Here is a 17,564-nt window from a genome sequence, read left to right on the forward strand (position 1 = left end):
TGGTCAAATTAGGTTAATAAATATTTACTGAGTGCCTAGAAGGCAAAAAAAAACAAAACAAAATCATGCTAGGGTCTGTGAGGGATACAAAAATTAAAAAAAAAAATGCACTTCTAATCCCCCAGGGGCTTGATGCTAGGAGAAGAAAGACATTGCTTTAATTTAAGGCAGCCTTAGAAAAACCAGTATTCCAGATTAAGCAGTAAAAGGTTGGGAAAGATGAAAAAAAGTTCCTCAGGAGACCTTTTTCTGATTAGACAAATGCTTTGTAATTTATTGGTATTCTCTTCTCATGTCGCTGCACGCCAGCCTGGGCAACAGAGTGAGACTCTATCCAAAAAAAGAAAGGAAGAAAGAGAGAGAGAAAAAGAAAGAGAGAAAGAGAAAGAAAGAGAAAAAGAGAGAAAGAAAGGTGAAAAAAGAGGAAAAAAAAATAAGCTTAGAACAATATCTGAAGCATGGTGAATGCCAGGTACGTATTCGTTCAAAAAATCCAATCTGACTGAAGGCAAGAGATTCTTTCAAAAGATCCCCTAGAAAGGCAAGGAATAGCTGTGAAAAGTTCCTATTGTACTGCTCAACTAAGAAGAAGATGAGAAATACTCTGTTATTCATTCTGTGATGAATTCTTAAGAAAAAAAATTTGAGGTACAGTATCCTGGGTCATTGCTCCATGCTCTTACTCACTTCTGCTAGCAGATCCCAACTGTGTGAGGTGAAACCTAGAATGCTTTTCACCCTAAGTTGATGGGTTTACCCTTGCTTGGAATCATAGTTTGCTCTTGGTAATGCACCGAAGTCACATGGAGCTTGATTCTTCATGGCTCAGAATAGATCCTGACCTCGCTGTGGGCTCCCCTGTGCTAATGCTTTCATGTACTCCAGATTGCATTACTACCAGGAATCGATTTTTCAGCTTTTTAAAAGCAGTCTATTTTGGTCATCCTTCCTCCACTCTTAGAGACATATTTATTTCCCAGAATGTGTAGCAACTCTTAGACAAAGTAAATTCGGATTACTGAAATGGAAGCAATCTGCTGTCCAGTTGTCAGGAAAGCTGGGAGTTTTTCCTTGGAAAATTCTTTGTAGATCAAAGCAAAGGAAACTCGTTTATCTCATGTGGAGGACCAAAGTGAAATAAACAATGTAAAATCTAACTGAGATTTGAGAACTTTAGTAAAGTCAGTCACATCTATAGAGCTCCAGTTCATACAGCAGCACTGCCCAATATGGTACCTGCAAGCCGACTGTGAGAGTTAAACACCAGAAATATAGCTGATGTGACTGAGAAACTGAATTTCTAATTCTACTACATTTTAATTAACTTAAATTTAAAAACTGATACTCGATTCAGTTACAGAAAATCTTTTTAGGCTTGGGGAGATTTAGGGATGTGGAATCTATTTAGTCAACTACATTTTGCAATCTAAATACATATCAGGTATTTCTGATAAGAAGTTAGCATCCAAATTAAGAGATGCTGTAAGTGTAAAATATACCAGATTTCATAAAAGTAGTAAAGAAAAGAGAATGTAAAGTATCCGTATCTCCTTAATATTTGAAATGATAATATTTTGGTTATGTTGGGTTAAGTGAAATATAGTATTAAAATTAAGTTCACTGGTTTCTTCACACTTTTATTGAATGTGGTTCAGAAAAATTTAAATTACATATGTGGCTCATATTATGTTTGTACTGGACAGTGCTAATAAAGAACAATTCCAAATACATCAATCCATTTGTTCTTTACAACAACCCCATGATTTGGTCAAAACAGGTATTGTAATTTCTGTTTTAAAGATATGAAAACTAAGGTTCAGGCAGTTGTGGCTCACCAAAACTTGGAATGAGAGACAGAGCCTGATTCCATAACTTCTGATTGGAATCCAGGGCAGTGCAATGACTTGGCTTAAGACCAGAAATGAAATTTTGTAAAGACCTCTTAGAGTCTCAGACTGAACAACTTGATTCTTATTTCTTTCTCACTACCCCTTCATAGGCACCTAATTGGTCAACATCCTTGGATATTTGTGTCTTGGAAACTTTTAGTATTGCCGTTTGTATTTTAAATTTACTTATTGCACTGTGCAGTAGGCCTCATTCTCTTTCCCTTTTTTTCACTCAATACTATTTAGATCTATCCATGACAATATACGTGTCTACTGTTTATTCCTTCTGTTTCAAGAGTTTTTACAGAGACCCATAGTGATGGATGACTCAATGACCTCCTATTCCTCATTCAAAAAAATCCTGAGGAAAACATTCTTGTGTATGTCTTATTATGCATCTATCTACTGATTGTGTTTTGTCCAGGAGTGGAAATGCTATATATTAGACCATATACATATCTAATTTTTACAAGGACCCCTTCCACAAAACCGTCGAATGACTTCCCATCCTATTCAGAGTGAAATACAAAGTTGTCAAAACACTTACAAGGCCCATTTCTCTCTCTTCCAATTTACCTCTCTGACTGTGTATCTCTTTTTTCCCTTTCCATTTCTTCAGATGAGGCCACACTAACCTTGCTTTCCTTAATTATCTCTAAGGCCTTGTGCTTGCCGTGAACTCTGCCTAGCACTCTCTTCTCCAGGGTATACATGTGATTTATCTCTCATTGGCCTTTGCTCAAATGTCTCCTTCTTAATGGGGTCTTCTTTAACCACCAAATTTAAAATTGTAATGTTTCCTTTGACCGCCTACTTTACCCTCATCCTGTCTTTATTTTTTCTGTATCTCTTATGACCATCTAACATACCTTAGTTTGACTTTTTGTTTGTTGTTTTCTCTCTTCACTACGTTATAAGCTTAAGGAAGGCAAATGCTTCTATATGTTTTGTTCACTCACTGCTGATTTCCTAGCCCTTGAAATAGTTTCTGGTTCATTATTAGCCCTCAAATATTTGTTGATTAAAAACTGCCAGGTTAATCTCTAGAATGGCTATACCAGTTTTTATTACTGTGAGCGGCATGAAGATTCTCACTTCTCTCATTCTAGTTCAGTATTTTGTTATATGACTTTAGTTTTTACCATATATAAAATGTTTTCGAAATTTCGTTTTGATTTTTCTAATTCCTAGTGAAGTTGACCATTTCCTTGTATATTTATAGGTTGTTTAAATTTCCCCTTTGTGGATTATCAACTTATTATCCTTCCCATTTTTTTTTCTATTGGGTTTCTCAGTTTTATTGTTGATTAACAAAGCTCTTTGATGGTTTGACTATTGCACATAATAATGTCTTCAGTTTTTGACATTGAAATACCTTCTTCCAATGTGTCACCCATCTGATCCAAGGCACAGTTCTATTAAAATTGTTTATGGTGTTCTTAGGGCACAATCATCGTGTATTTTGATATAGTCAGATTAATAATTTTTTGTTTAATAATGTTTTTCTAAATTAACCTCATTGAGGTATAATTTGCACACAGTAAAATATACCACCTTTAAAGCGTACAGTTTATTTTTGACAAATAAATGACCCATGTAACCGCCACACAATCATGACACAGAACATGTTTATCACTTCAAACAATTCTCTTATAGCCCCTTAAAGTTAATACCCCATCCCGGCCTCTGGCATCTGGCCTCAAGACCATATACCTATTTTCTATTACAGTTGGTTGGTTTAGTATATTCTTGAAATTTATTTACATGAAATCATACCATATGTAATCTTTTGTATTGCTTATTTTACTCAGGATAAGGTTTTTGAGCTATATCCATGTTGTGTTTGCCAGTATATTTATCCATTCTTCTGCTGGTGGACATTTGGGTTGTTTTCAGTTTGGGGCTTTTATAAAAACAAAGTACTAAGAACATTTATGTACAGTTTTCTGTGTAGACATATGTTTTAATTTACTAGGGGTAGATACTTAAGAGTGGAATTGCTTGTTCATATGGTAATCACAAGTGTTACTTTAAAAGAAACTGCCAGACAGTTCTCCAAAGTGGTTTCACTCAAATCTACCGGTTTTTCAGTTTGTTTGTGCTTTTGTGATATTGTTTAAGAACTTCTTCCTCATTACAAGATCATAAACATAGTCTGTGGTGTTTTTTTGTTTTTGTGTTTGTGTGTTTTTTTTTTTTTATTAGCTTTACAGTGTCACTTTTTACATTTGGGCCTTTAATTCACCTGCCATTCACATTTGTAAATGGCATGCAATAAAAAATCCAACTTGTCTGCACAGAGTGAGCCAGTTGACCTTCCACCATCCAATTTATAATCTATATTTTCTCCACTGATTTTGTTGGCACTTCCATCATATATTATTTATCTACATATATGGCTGATATTTAAGCTGTATATTATGTTTTATTTTTATATTTCTGCAGCAGTATCACAGTTTGTTTCAAATTCCTACGCCTTATAGTATATCTTCATATCTGATAGATTACATGGTAGGTATGTTTCTTTGCTTTGCAATGAAATTTACTTAGTCATGGGCTCATTCATTAAAAATTCTAATTTTAAGTATTAACTTTGTTTTCATTTTGTTGATTTTTTTCAAAAATATTATAAAAATAATTTTAATTTTATTGAATTTACATTTGAAAGAAAAATTTTATATTTGCCATATTAACTTATTCAAATACAATATAACTCTTCATTTATGTCCTTTTGAGTTTTCAAATTATCCACATGAAGCTATAGAGTTTCATTAATTTTACATATTTCATAGGTTCTTATGCTATTTAGAATGGTACTATATATTTTTATTTTTTTGTAATTATTTATCACTTAGGTAGAAGAACAGTATAACTTTTACAGAACTCTCTTATTCATCCTAATAGCCTGATTTTAAAATATTTTCTGTGTATATAATCTTATTGTCTATGTATAATAAGAGTTTTACCTCTTCTCTCTCTAACTTTATACCTTTTACTTCTTTTTTATTTTATCTCCCAAGACCTCCAATACTTTGTTGAGGTGTAACAATGATAGTGGACATCCTCATTTTATTCCTGACATTAAAGAAAATGCCTGTAAAGTTTTTCTGTTGAATATTAGGCTTGATGTTATTTTTTTTTTATGTCATGTTAAAGATTTTAAAAAATTCCTTGTTATTTGATAGCTTCAACTATAAATAGCTTATAAATTTCATCATAGTTCTTTTCCGAATCTACTGAGACAATCATTTTTTTCCCCTTTCATTTCAGGTAAAAATTCTACACAATATTGATACATTATTTAATGCATTGTTTATTTTAGTTAGCTTGCCATTTATTTAGAATCTATATACTTATATTTATAAATAAAATAGGACTACAATTTTATTTTTGGGAGTAATACTTATATCTGGATTTTGGAATCAAAGTTATACTTCCCTCATAATATGACTTGAGAAGATATCTGCCCTTGTAAACTCACCTGTAAAATATCTGATTCTATGACTTGCAGGGAGCGGGTTGGGAGGAGAGAGTAACAGTATACAATTATGATCTAATATCTGTGTCATCAGGGTCACAAAAGGTTCTCAATGTAATATTTAAGATGACTATATTGTAAAGGGGCATGGAAAAAGGGAACTGATAGTGATAAGGTATTTATAATTCTCCTTAAAGTGGTAATGGTAAAATGTTGATACTAGTAGACTGCAAAAACACTATGTATGTTTACGATAATCCCTGAGGTAATTATTTAAGAATACAGAAATAGTATACTAAAAAAAATTATAGATAGATCAAAATGGATTTCTAAAAAATGTGTAAGTATTCCACAAGAAGAAAGAAAAGGAGAAATAAAAGAATGAAAATAGAGAAAACAAACAAAAAACATAAACTAAAATTGCAAATTTAAATTCTGACATATGAGTGAATTCATTAAAAGTAAGTCATCTAAAGGTACCATTTAAAAGACTGAGATTGACAGGATGAATTAAAAAGAAGAAAAAAATGGAGAACATGACCCAAATATATGCTGTTTACAAAAAAACTAACTTCTCATATAATTACAGTAGCAGATTAAAAATAAAGTAAGCCTGGGCAACATAGCAAGATCCCATGTCTAAAAATATTTAAAAATTAACCAGGCATGGTGGCACATGATTATAGTCTCAGCTATCAGGAGGTTGAGGTTGGAGGATTGCTTGAGCCCAGGAGGCTGGGCTACAGAGAGCCATGATCATGCCACTGCTCCAACTTGGACGACACAGGGATACCCTGTCTCAAAAACAAATAATAAATTAAAAATTAAAAATAAAGTAAAAGGGTGGGGAAAAAAAACTCCATGCAGATACTAACAAAAAGAAAGCTGAAGTGGCTGTATCAATAAACTACAGAAAAAATAATTTAACAGAGATAAATAAGAATATTATATAATGATAAAAGGGTGAGTTCACTAAGAAGACATAACAATTTTAAATGTGTATGCACCAAAAAACAGAGCTGCAAAATGTATGAAGCAAAAACTACCAGAGATAAATGAGGAGAGAAAAAAATCCACAAATATAGTTAAGAGCTTTAAAACCCCTCTCTCAGTAACTGATGGAACCATGAGACAAAATTTAGCATGAATCTAGAAGAACTGAATAATACCTTCAACTAATGGGATCAAACTGATACTTATAAACTCCACCCAAAGACAATGGAATACACATGCTTTTCAAGTGTTCATAGGACATTCATAAAACAAACATTAACAAATTTAAAATGATTAAAATAATACAAATTATATTATCTTACTATCATGGAATTAAAGTAGAAATTAATAAAATAAATGTAGCAGAACAAACACTTGGAAAGTGAACAAGATATTTCTAAATGATCCATGGCTCAAACAGAAAAATCTCAAAGCAAATTTAAAATTTAAAAATATATTAAACTATGCTGAAATGAAAATATGATATATTAAAATATGAGGATACAGCTAAAACAGTTCTGAAAAGGAAATCCATAGCACTAACTGCTTATATTGTAAAAGAAAAAGCATCAGATAAATAATCTAAAATTTCACCTAAAGAAAATAGAAAAACTCAAAATAAGCAAAAGGAAAGATACAATAAAAACAAGTCCAGAATTCAATAAAATTTAAAACAAAACAATTTTTAAAAGTATAGCAAGACAGAAAATTTATCAAATATAAAGCAGACACTTTGAAAAAAATAGTAAAGTCAAAAACCTTTCAGCAAATCCGACAAAGTAAAAAAAGAGAAAAGACACTTTAACAATACTAGAACTAAAAGGAGATATCACTACAGACCCAACAGACATTTAAAAAATAATAACAAAGTGCTACAAATTACTCTGCATACGTAAATTTGACGATTGAAATGAAATTGACTGATTCATTCAAATCAGTACACTATCAAAACTCACTAAGATAAAATGGATAATTCATGCAATTCTATAGTGTTAGAGAAACTGAATTTCTAATTTTGTCAAAAAAGAAGTAACAAAAACTGCAGACCAATATCCTTCTTGAACAGAGATGCAGAAAAAAAATTTGCATCAAAATGTTAGCAACTCAAGTCTAGAAATACATAAAAATAATAGTACACCATGACCAAATTGGGTTTATTGCAGATATGAAAGACTGGTTTAATATTTGATACTACAATGGTGGGAGTCTCTTTATGGCGGAAGGAGGAAGAAGTCTTGAAGACAATTTTCCCCATTCTGGTTCAGTACTCAGTACTTTTCTACTAGTAGCTCCCCACCCTCACCCTTTCCCCAACCTTAGGGCTCCTTTAACAATGAGATGGAAGTCAAAGAAGATCTAAATTAGTAAAGAGACGTACTGTATTCAGAGATTGAAAGACTCAACATAGTAAAGATACCGATTTTTCTTAAATTGATCTATAGGGTTAAAGCAATTTCTATCAAAATCTTAGAAAGATTACTTGCAGATATTGATAGGCTAATGCTAAATTTATGTAAAAAAGGCAAAGAAACAAGATAGCCAAAACAATTTTAAATAGAAGTGTGAAAGTAGAGGAACAACATGACCTGATTTTGACTTGTGTGGTATTGGTAAAGGTACATTGTTAATACAGTTACTAGAGAAGTTTGACAGTTTTGTCCAGCACTTTGGGAGGCCAAGGTGGGCGGATCATGAGATCAAGAGATTGAGATCATCCTGGCCAACATGACGAAAACCCGTCTATACTAAAAATACAAAAATTAGCCAGGTGTGGTGGTATATGCCTGTAGTCCCAGCTACTCAGGAGGCTGAGGTGGAAGGATCACTTGAACCTGGGAGGCGGCGGTTACAGTGAACTGAGACTGTGCCACTGTGCTCCAGCCTGGTGACAGAGCAAGACTCTGTCTCAAAAATAAACAAATAAATAAAAAATAAAATAAAATAAAGTTAAACGTTTCATCATAATATGATTCAGAGCACAATGGAGTACAATATAGGGTCCCATGGCAGACCTGCACAGATATTGCCAACTAGTTTTTGGCAAGATGCAAAAGTATTTCAATGGAGAAAGGATAGTTTATTCAACAAATGCTGTTGGAACAATGATAGGCAAAACAACGAACCTCAATTTAAACTTTACATCTTACACAAAAATTAATCCAAAATGAATTATGTACATAAATGTAAAGCATAAGATTATTTAAACTTTTAGAAGAAAACACCAGAGAAAATCTTCATGGCTAAAGGTTAGGCAGGGAGTTTTTAGATATGACACCAAAGAATGATCCATAAAAAAGTTAATACATAGAGCTTTATCAAAATTACAAATATGTGTTCTATGAAAGATCTTAAGAAAGTACTTGCAATATTTGCAATGTATGTATGTAATACATATATAACAAAGGTATTCAGAATACATAAAGTACTCTCTGAACTCAACAGTAAGAAAACAAACAATCTAACTCAAAAATGGGTGGCAATCTTGAACAGACACTACCAAATAGGGTACATGGATACATGGATGGCAAATATAAACATGAAAATATATCCAACATTATTAGCCATTAGGAAAATGCAGACTAAAGCTACAAATAAGATATCACTACACGTCTATTAGAATGGCTAAAGCTAAAATATTGAAATTAATACTGATGATTAAAATATTTGTGATAACCATATGCTGGTGGAGTAATTGGATTCCTCACACATTGCTGATATAGTCATCAAAAATGTTTGGCAGTTTCTTATTAATTAAACATATACTGATCATATGATCCAGCAGTTACACTGCTGCATATGTTTCCTAGGAAAATCTAAAGTTGTGTCAACACAAAAACCTGTACACAAATGTTTATAGCAGTTTTACTATAATAGGCAACAACTGGAAACAACATAAACTCGCTTCAACAAGTGAATGGATTAAAAACTCTGGTATGTCCAGGTCAAGGAATACTATTCAGCAAAAAGGAACAAACTGCTCATACATGTAACAACTTGATTTTTCTTTTAAAGTTAATATCAAAGAGTTATCTATTATATAATTCCATTTATATAACATGCTCAAAATGACAAAATTATAGTGGTAAAGAACAGATCAATAATTGTCAGGGGCTGACAGAAGGGTGAGACTAGTAAGGTACAACATGAAATAATTTTTTTTTTTGTCACAGAATATTTCTGTATCCTAATTCTGATGACTGTTCACCAAATCTAACATATGATACAATTTCATAGAACTATCCACCATAAAAAGAAGTGCATGTGAAAACTGGTGAAAACCAAATAAAACTTGTACTTAAGTAATAGTGTACCAATGTTAGGTTCCTGGTTTTTAAAAGGTACTATTGGTTATGTAAAATTTTGTCATTAGGGAAAGCTGTTCAAAGAAAACACAGGAACTTTCTGTACTTATTTTTGCAACTGATCATGAATATTAAGCTATTTCAAAATCAAAAGTAATAAAAATAAATTTTCAAACATTACTTTTATTTTCTACCATCTACGCTCCCATTTTCTTTGTCAGAAAAGATTTGTACATTTTTTGTATTTTTTTTTTTGCTGCCCTTTTAGTGATTCTTCAGAAGTAGTGATAAGCATGTTTCACAAGCAGTCTCTTTATTGTAGCTTCCTTTTAATTCATTAGTAGCTGCTCCAAAGAGTTCATGGACTAGCCTCTCATGATATTTGTGTTTTGATGTGACATCTATACTTTTATTTCTGTTAAAGATCAATAATTATGACTACTGATTACCCAATCTGGAAAAACAGTAAGTTAAGTCAAAAGCAATTTCTTCATTTTGTTTTCTTTCATAAAGTTACTTTTCAAAATAAAAAAAAAACACATAAAGAAACATATACATATAAATTCATACTTGATAATTTTTCACAGGGGACATACTCATACAACCATTGTTCAAATAAAGAAATTAAACATTATTAGTACCTAGAATCCACCTTCTTTGTGCCTTCTCTGAATCACTCAAAAGTTATTCTCCTTGTAGAGATGGGAAAAATCTAGCTCAGAGAGGTGAAGGAATTTGCCCAAATACACAGTTAAAAAATGGCAGAGCTACAATTCAAATCCAAGTTTCCTAAACACTAGAACACTTTTCACTTCCATTTTTGCTAAGATGTCACTTAGCAATCTTTCCCCTAATGTCAGTTGTATTTTCATACTTCATAAGGCTTATCTCCAAAGTTAGTGACCATTTTTTATTTTTATTCGTGACATTTTTTAGGTGTCAGCAAATAGGCTCAGCTAAGTGGCTATTTGGTCTCCTTATACATAGAAACTTTCTCAATTAAAATTGCATTAATTAATTACTTCATTTATTAATTAACATACTCCATGAGAGGGATTAAAAAAATAAACAGCTCCATCCAACAGAAAAGTAATTGCAAAAATTGCTGACTTTAATATAAAGTAGTGTTCATGATAAAGATTTTAAATAAAAATATAGAATAACCTGATCTAATTCATCCTCTCCAGGGCCAACAAAGCCATCTTTCCAAAACACTAATCTAATCATACCTCCTCCCCCAAGGGTTTACACTGTTCCCATCTCATATTGCCTGAAGATAAAGTCCACATTCCTTTGGCATCTGACTTCTAATGAATCCTGGATCCCATTAATCTACTGCTTTCCACCCCCAGCAGCACTGAGAACATATATGAATGCCATATCTATCCCTTACTAAACGTCTGGCCTTGAGCAAATTATTTAACCATTCTCAGTTTCAGTGTGCATACTTTTTTTTTTTAAGACGGAGTCTTGCTCTGTCGCCCAGGCTGGAGTGCAGTGGTGCGATCTTGGCTCACTGCAACCTGTGCCTCCCGGGTTGAAGCAATTCTCTGCCTTAGCCTCCCAAGTAGCTGGGATTACAGGCACCCACTACCATGCCCGCCTAACTTTTGTATTTTTAATAGAGATGGGGTTTCACCATCTTGGCCAAGCTGGTCTTGAACTCCTGATCTCGTGATTCACCCACCTCCGCCTGCCAAAGTGGTGAGATTACAGGCATGAGCCACTGTGCCGGGCCCCAGTGTCCATACTTATAAACTAGAGATAAATTTTATTCACAGGGTGTGTAAGGTAAAAGGAGACAAAGAATATAATGATTTTGCCCAGTACTTGGCACATCGTGAGCATTTTGTGAGTGGTAACTATGATCGCTATCAAATTATGCGGGGCTGCGTATAATTCCCAAATAAATTAAATTATCTAACTATTTCTTCTGTTTCAGATGTTCTCATCCTCTTCCTCTTGCCCTTTTTAGTTTGAATAATTTCTATACCTTCTTCAAAACCCAAGACAAACATCATCATCTTGGGGAAGATTTCCTTGTACTCTCTTTTCTTTGAACCCCATCTGTTTCCCAGTTAGTCAGTCCTTGTTCTTTATTATCTATTTACCTTATACACATATTCTGGTGTGGCACAATCATACTGTATCACAGTATGCTTACATTTCTTTTCCCCTACTAAATTACAAGCTCCCTCAGGGCAGGGACTATGCTCAATATCTAATATATAGAATACCCTCAAGAAGTATCTTTTGATTGTAGTTGAATTCAAACTGAGTATGATAAAAAAACATAGAGAAATAAATATTTAAATTTACTCAAGGAGACAAAGGAAAATCTTCAAGGAGGGGGTAGCATCTTAGCTTATCTTCAGGTATAAGTGGGATTTAGCTTGTCAGAAAAGAAGGGGAAGAGAATAGAGGCTCAGAAACACCGTGAACAAATGCAAACCAGCATAAAACCCCGCTGAGTCCAGTATGATAGGCTGTGGAGGGACAAGTGGAGATGAAGCTAAAAAATAGATTGAATTTCTGAACTCCATGCTGAGGCATTTTTCCTTTATTCTGCAACCAATGAAGAACCACGTACCTATGATTTCAGTAAATCACTCTTGGGAATAGAAGGAGGGGAGGGGGCTGGCAAAATAAAAACAAAATGAAGATAGGCAGACCAGTTAAGAGGCTATTGCCTCATCCCAGCTACAAGATAATAAGGGGCTGACGTAGTGTGATAGCTGTAGAAATTAAAAGAATGGGGCAGATAGGCAGATACTGAGGAGCTAACAGACATGACAATTGTGCCAATGGTTACTGTTCTAGTTTGAGACTAGCTTTTTAGCTAAATAAGAACTACAATAGAATCACACACATTAATATTTCAGCTGTCAGTGAGCACTTCTCTAGATCCTTTCCTGACGTTCTGAGATACGATACCCCCCTTTTTGTCCCACAATGACATCTTGTCAAAATAGTAACTGCTCCTACAGATAGCAACTACCGTTAAGTTGTGCATTAGGTACTACGAAGTCGCACTATTACTCAACCTCTACAATAACCATATAAGTTTGATATTATCTTTTCATTTCAGGGATACGAAAACTGAGATTCACAAGACGAATTCATCAGAGGTCACCCAGCTAGTTAATGACACAGCTGGGATTCAAACTCAGGACTATAGTCTCTTCCTCCTTAGGATATAAGGCCCAATAGAGACTGCATTTCCCAGCTTCCTTTGCAGTTGAGTGTGACCATATGATAAATTTCTGGCCAATCAGGTGTTAGCATACAACTGACAGTTGTTCTTTGTGGGAGGGGTTGTCTTTTCTTCTCCCCGTTCCTCCTTTCTGCTGGACAGATGAGCATGTGATAGCTGGAGCAAAATAGAGATATCTTGGATCATGAGGTGGAAGCTAGGAACCATGGAAAGATGTAGGAGAAGCCCAGATTTCTGCTGACATCTAAAGCTATAATGTCAGCCTCGACTACCTATCCACAGACTTATTTTTGTAAAAAAAAAAAAAAAAAAAATGTGTCTTGGTTGAGCCATGGTTTTTGCAGGTTTTTATGGGTTAATCACAACTGAACCTGTATTTTAACACATTCAGGTTTAGAAACTTGTGCTCTTTGTTTTTATTCATATGTTTTCTAAAACAACATAATGTTTCATTACAGCAAAAGTCACAGAATATTCATTCTGTGCAGAATATTTCATACAGTGTAGAACATATCTACACTGTAAGAAACTTGAGGATAATTCAGATTTACAATTATTCTCAACTCTTTGCACAGTGTCTGTTGCAGAGCAGCACCTCAACCAATATTGTCAATTAATTAATTCGTAAATGAGGGAATCGATATTTTAAATAATCTGAAACCGGTAATTACCCCTATGCTAGCTTTTGCCTATTACCCATCATTCCCTTCAGCACATTGGCACCAACTCTGACAAAGTGCAAATTGATCTAATATTGAACATGGAAAAGCAGTGAAGATAAATTGAAAGATAAATTTGACTTCAACAACAAAGCATGCATTTGAACTCCCCACTTTTGGATTTCCAGGTGTCTGTCCTTCCATTAGCCCCAGCTATAAGATGGTTCTTCCCAAGATTTACTGCAGGTCTCCTGCCTTCTCGTAGTCCTAACATGAACCCAAGACATTCCACAGAGCACAAAAAGGCTCCTGAGCTATCCCAGTGTCTGGGCTGGAAAGAGAAGAGGCTTCTGCTACCTTGTCACACTGAAGAGTAAGTCACCCCTACTTGTTATGTGTACATGTAAGGGAAGAAAGAAAAATTAAATAACCATCTCCCAAATTATGAAGGGGCAAGACTACCTGGAAAAAAAAAAAAAAAAAAAAAACCCTTGGCCCGGCGCAGTAGCTCACGCCTACAATCCCAGCGCTTTGGGAAGCTGAGGTGGGTGAATCCCCTGAGGTCTGGAGTTCGAGACTATCCTGGCCAACATAGTGAAATCCTGCCTCTACTAAAAATACAAAAATTAGCTGGGGATGATAGATATAATCCCAACTACTCAGAAGGCTGAGGCAGGAGAATTGGTTGAACCTAGGAGGCAGAGGTTGCAGTGAGCTAAGATCACGCCATTGCACTCCAGCCTGGGCCACAAGAGCTAGACTCTGTCTCAAAATAAATAAATAAATAACCTTGAATTTTGTAGCCTCCAGTGAGATGATTCAGTGGAGATGGTCCATATTTAAGGTAAAGAGATGAGTTTAGCAAGATGTGGAGCCCCATGCTGGAGCTCATGATGTTCCTACTGAAGATTCTACTGTGCATGAGCCCTTAAAAATACAAGATAATGTAATTTTTTTAAGGCAGATGTGGATAGACATCCACATCTGGAAAGAAAAGGCATAGGTTTCTAGGTGGAAGGAATTAAGCTGGTATTTGTATTTGTATTATAGCGATTGGCTTTACCTTCTCATTTTGCATAATCTCTTTTTCAATGGTGGAGTGTAATTTCCCTTCACTTCATAGAATGATGGTACTTGGAGAGGACAGAGAGGAAGTCTCTGCATTTTGTGAAAGAGAAAATTACCGGCACCCCTTTTGTTCTCTTAGGCAGGATTTGGATGGATTACTCATACTTAAAAAGGAAGGCGGCTTTTAACCTTAAAAAAAAAAAAAAGAGAAAAGAGAAAGAGAAAGAAAACTCTTTGCATTAACACAGTGCATTGACATGTTACTAAATCTAAGGAATTTTGAATGATAAATTCCCAGACTTTATCCAAAACATGAAACAAATTCTTCAAACACAAGCTGCCAAGCTCATCTACTTGTTCAGATCCCTGCAACTTTGGTCTCACCAAACTGCTCGCTTAGCTCCTTGATTGGCTGTTTAACCCTTCCAGGCTGATTGTGGTGGTGGGCAGGGGGAGTTGGAGGGGGCTGTTCAACCAGCTCAGAGCACTGGCTTCTCTCAGAAGATCAGACTTCTGGAATCGATTTTGGTCCAGAATTGCATTACCCAAGGAATGCGGAGTATGCACAGGCCTTGATGGCTTGCGAACCACACTTCCTGAAGCTGGCCACAAGCCAGAGCTGAGGCCATCAGCATCTTAAAAATGAATTGTTTATGAGACAAAGAACAATCCACTCAATTTCTGAAATCACTGAAGTGGGAAGCTTGTCTGTAAGTAACCCAAAACTTGGTTGACATTTAGGCTCCTTTGTATTTCAATTATATGGGAGAGATCAAATGTCACCCCAAAATGTCTTTTACTCTCCACAGGCACACACTGTAAGGCATTGAGTAGTCTAGGATTCTATCTTGCTGAAACTAAACTGCTCTGGTCAGAAGTCTATTTTCCTATCAAAAATATTGCCAACTTACTTCTCAAAAAGCAGAAGAGATAGGACAAAATGTGCTAAGGAAAGACAAAGAGGAGTGACAATTCTGTCTCTCAAACAGTTTAAAGTCCAGCGGGCAAGATGAGACAATGTCTGTGAAGAATACCTAAACATGCAAATAAAGCAACTGTTTGAAGGGGTATCCTACATAGTTGTTTAAGACAGGATGGTTTATGGAGTCATGGCTACAAACAAGGGGAACATTCCAGCTGTTGAGAAAAGATTGGGATGAAGGCCCAGAAGCAGGGATTAGTAAAGTTAGGTGTGGGTGTGCGTGGTTCAAGTGAAAAAATCCTAGCCTGAAAAGAAGACAAGGTAAGCACAGAGTAGGAATGAAATTAAAGGAAAGCCATGTGGGGCTTGACTTTGCTTTATGCTCCAAGTAGCTTATAATTATCTTATGGTTATATTCTCATTCTCTACTTAGGCAAGGAGTAATTTTCACCTAATATCTTTCAGGCTATCTTTTCTGTTTTGTCTCTTGTTTGGATCATTTTCTTCAAAGTGACATCCTCTAAAAATGTGCTGTAGGCTCATCAAAGCCACTTCTGGTTCTCGAATTCCGCAATACCATTTAAGTTACCATACTAAGTAGATCTCCTTTATGCAAGGAGAGAAGTATGTCTTTTGAATCAGGTGATATATGCAGAATCATAGGTCAGACATCTGTCCAAATAATTGGGCAATTGATATCTAGCACTCTGTAGGCAAGTCTGAAGCTTTTTGTTCCTCCACTACCAAATCATAGCATCTTAAATAATGATAATAACATTGCCATTTTCACGTTTTCTACTGAATTTTCTTTTCTGCTCACAAAGAAGCCTAAGAAAAATCTACGTGAAAGGTGAATATCTCATTTTCCTTAATGTCAGAATCACAGAACTAGTTAGCCAGTTTTTTATGTCAACAATAAAAAGTAACATTCTCAAAGTGTATTCGTTGAAATTCTGGTGAGGCCAATGTCTCTAAGTGAAACTCTAGCATTGATTCCAGCGAACTGAATCACACCAATTTCATAGGAATCTAGAGCCAACCGGACTGAGAGAACTACCCCAAATTGAATGAATCTTTTATAAGTTTTGTTGTGTTTTAAAAATTTCTACATCCTAAAGTAACACAAGAAGTATAGGACTGCTTCGAAAGGAAAAACGGCAAATCCAGGCAAAAATTGACCGTCTTTCTAAACAGACTACAGTCAACAAAATTAAGTTAGCTGGAATATAAATGTTTTGAAGATGTAGATAGTGTCTATCATAGAGTTTTGATGATCGAATGAGTTGAGGAATGAATGGCTTGTTTTTTTTTAAAGCTCATATTCATTAGTTCAAGGTGAACCAGTCAATATGAAAGGGTTAGAGAAGATAGTAAATAAAATGGGTTAAGTATTTAATCTATCTTAAGGTGGCATCGGCAAGACCATTGAAGAAAACAGTCAGTTCACTTGTTCAGAAATCGAGGTTGTTGCAATTGTTATCATCAAGGACTACCACAGACCGATTCAACTGATTTTCCCATGAGCAGTGCATTCCAGGGCTTTTGAAAGTCCCCAACATTTCACAGCATGTCTCACCAGCAGGGAAGACCCCTTAAAGATAATTTAATCCAGTCCATGTGTGTAGAAGGAAAAAACAAAGCCCCACAGAGGTGCCATAACTTGTCCAATGCCACACAAACATTTACCAACCCAGCTAATGCTCCTTCTATGGCACCATGGCTCCATTCTATAAACTCATGGGAAGGAAGAACAGCCAGGCCAAAAGGAACTGCTGAGCCCAGAATGCTAGAGCCAGAAAGGCTATTTAGGAAAGACTGAGCTGGCCACAAGTTATTCTGGAGTACTGAACATATACCAAGGAATGTTAAACTGGAGTGCAAAAGCCACAAGATCCCCGTCCAGATGAAGTAAAACGCAGAACAATAGGAACACAAAGCTTTGTTGGTGAAAGCATGGAGAAGGAACATTGATAAAATAAAGTCAGTGAGCTTGACCACTGCAAGGATCTCCAAATGCAGTAATGTCAGAAGAATTTGAG

Source organism: Sapajus apella, unplaced genomic scaffold (assembly GCF_009761245.1).
Source record: "Sapajus apella isolate SASKATOON/1434 unplaced genomic scaffold, GSC_monkey_1.0 scaffold16, whole genome shotgun sequence".
NCBI classification, from domain to species: Eukaryota; Metazoa; Chordata; class Mammalia; order Primates; family Cebidae; genus Sapajus; species Sapajus apella.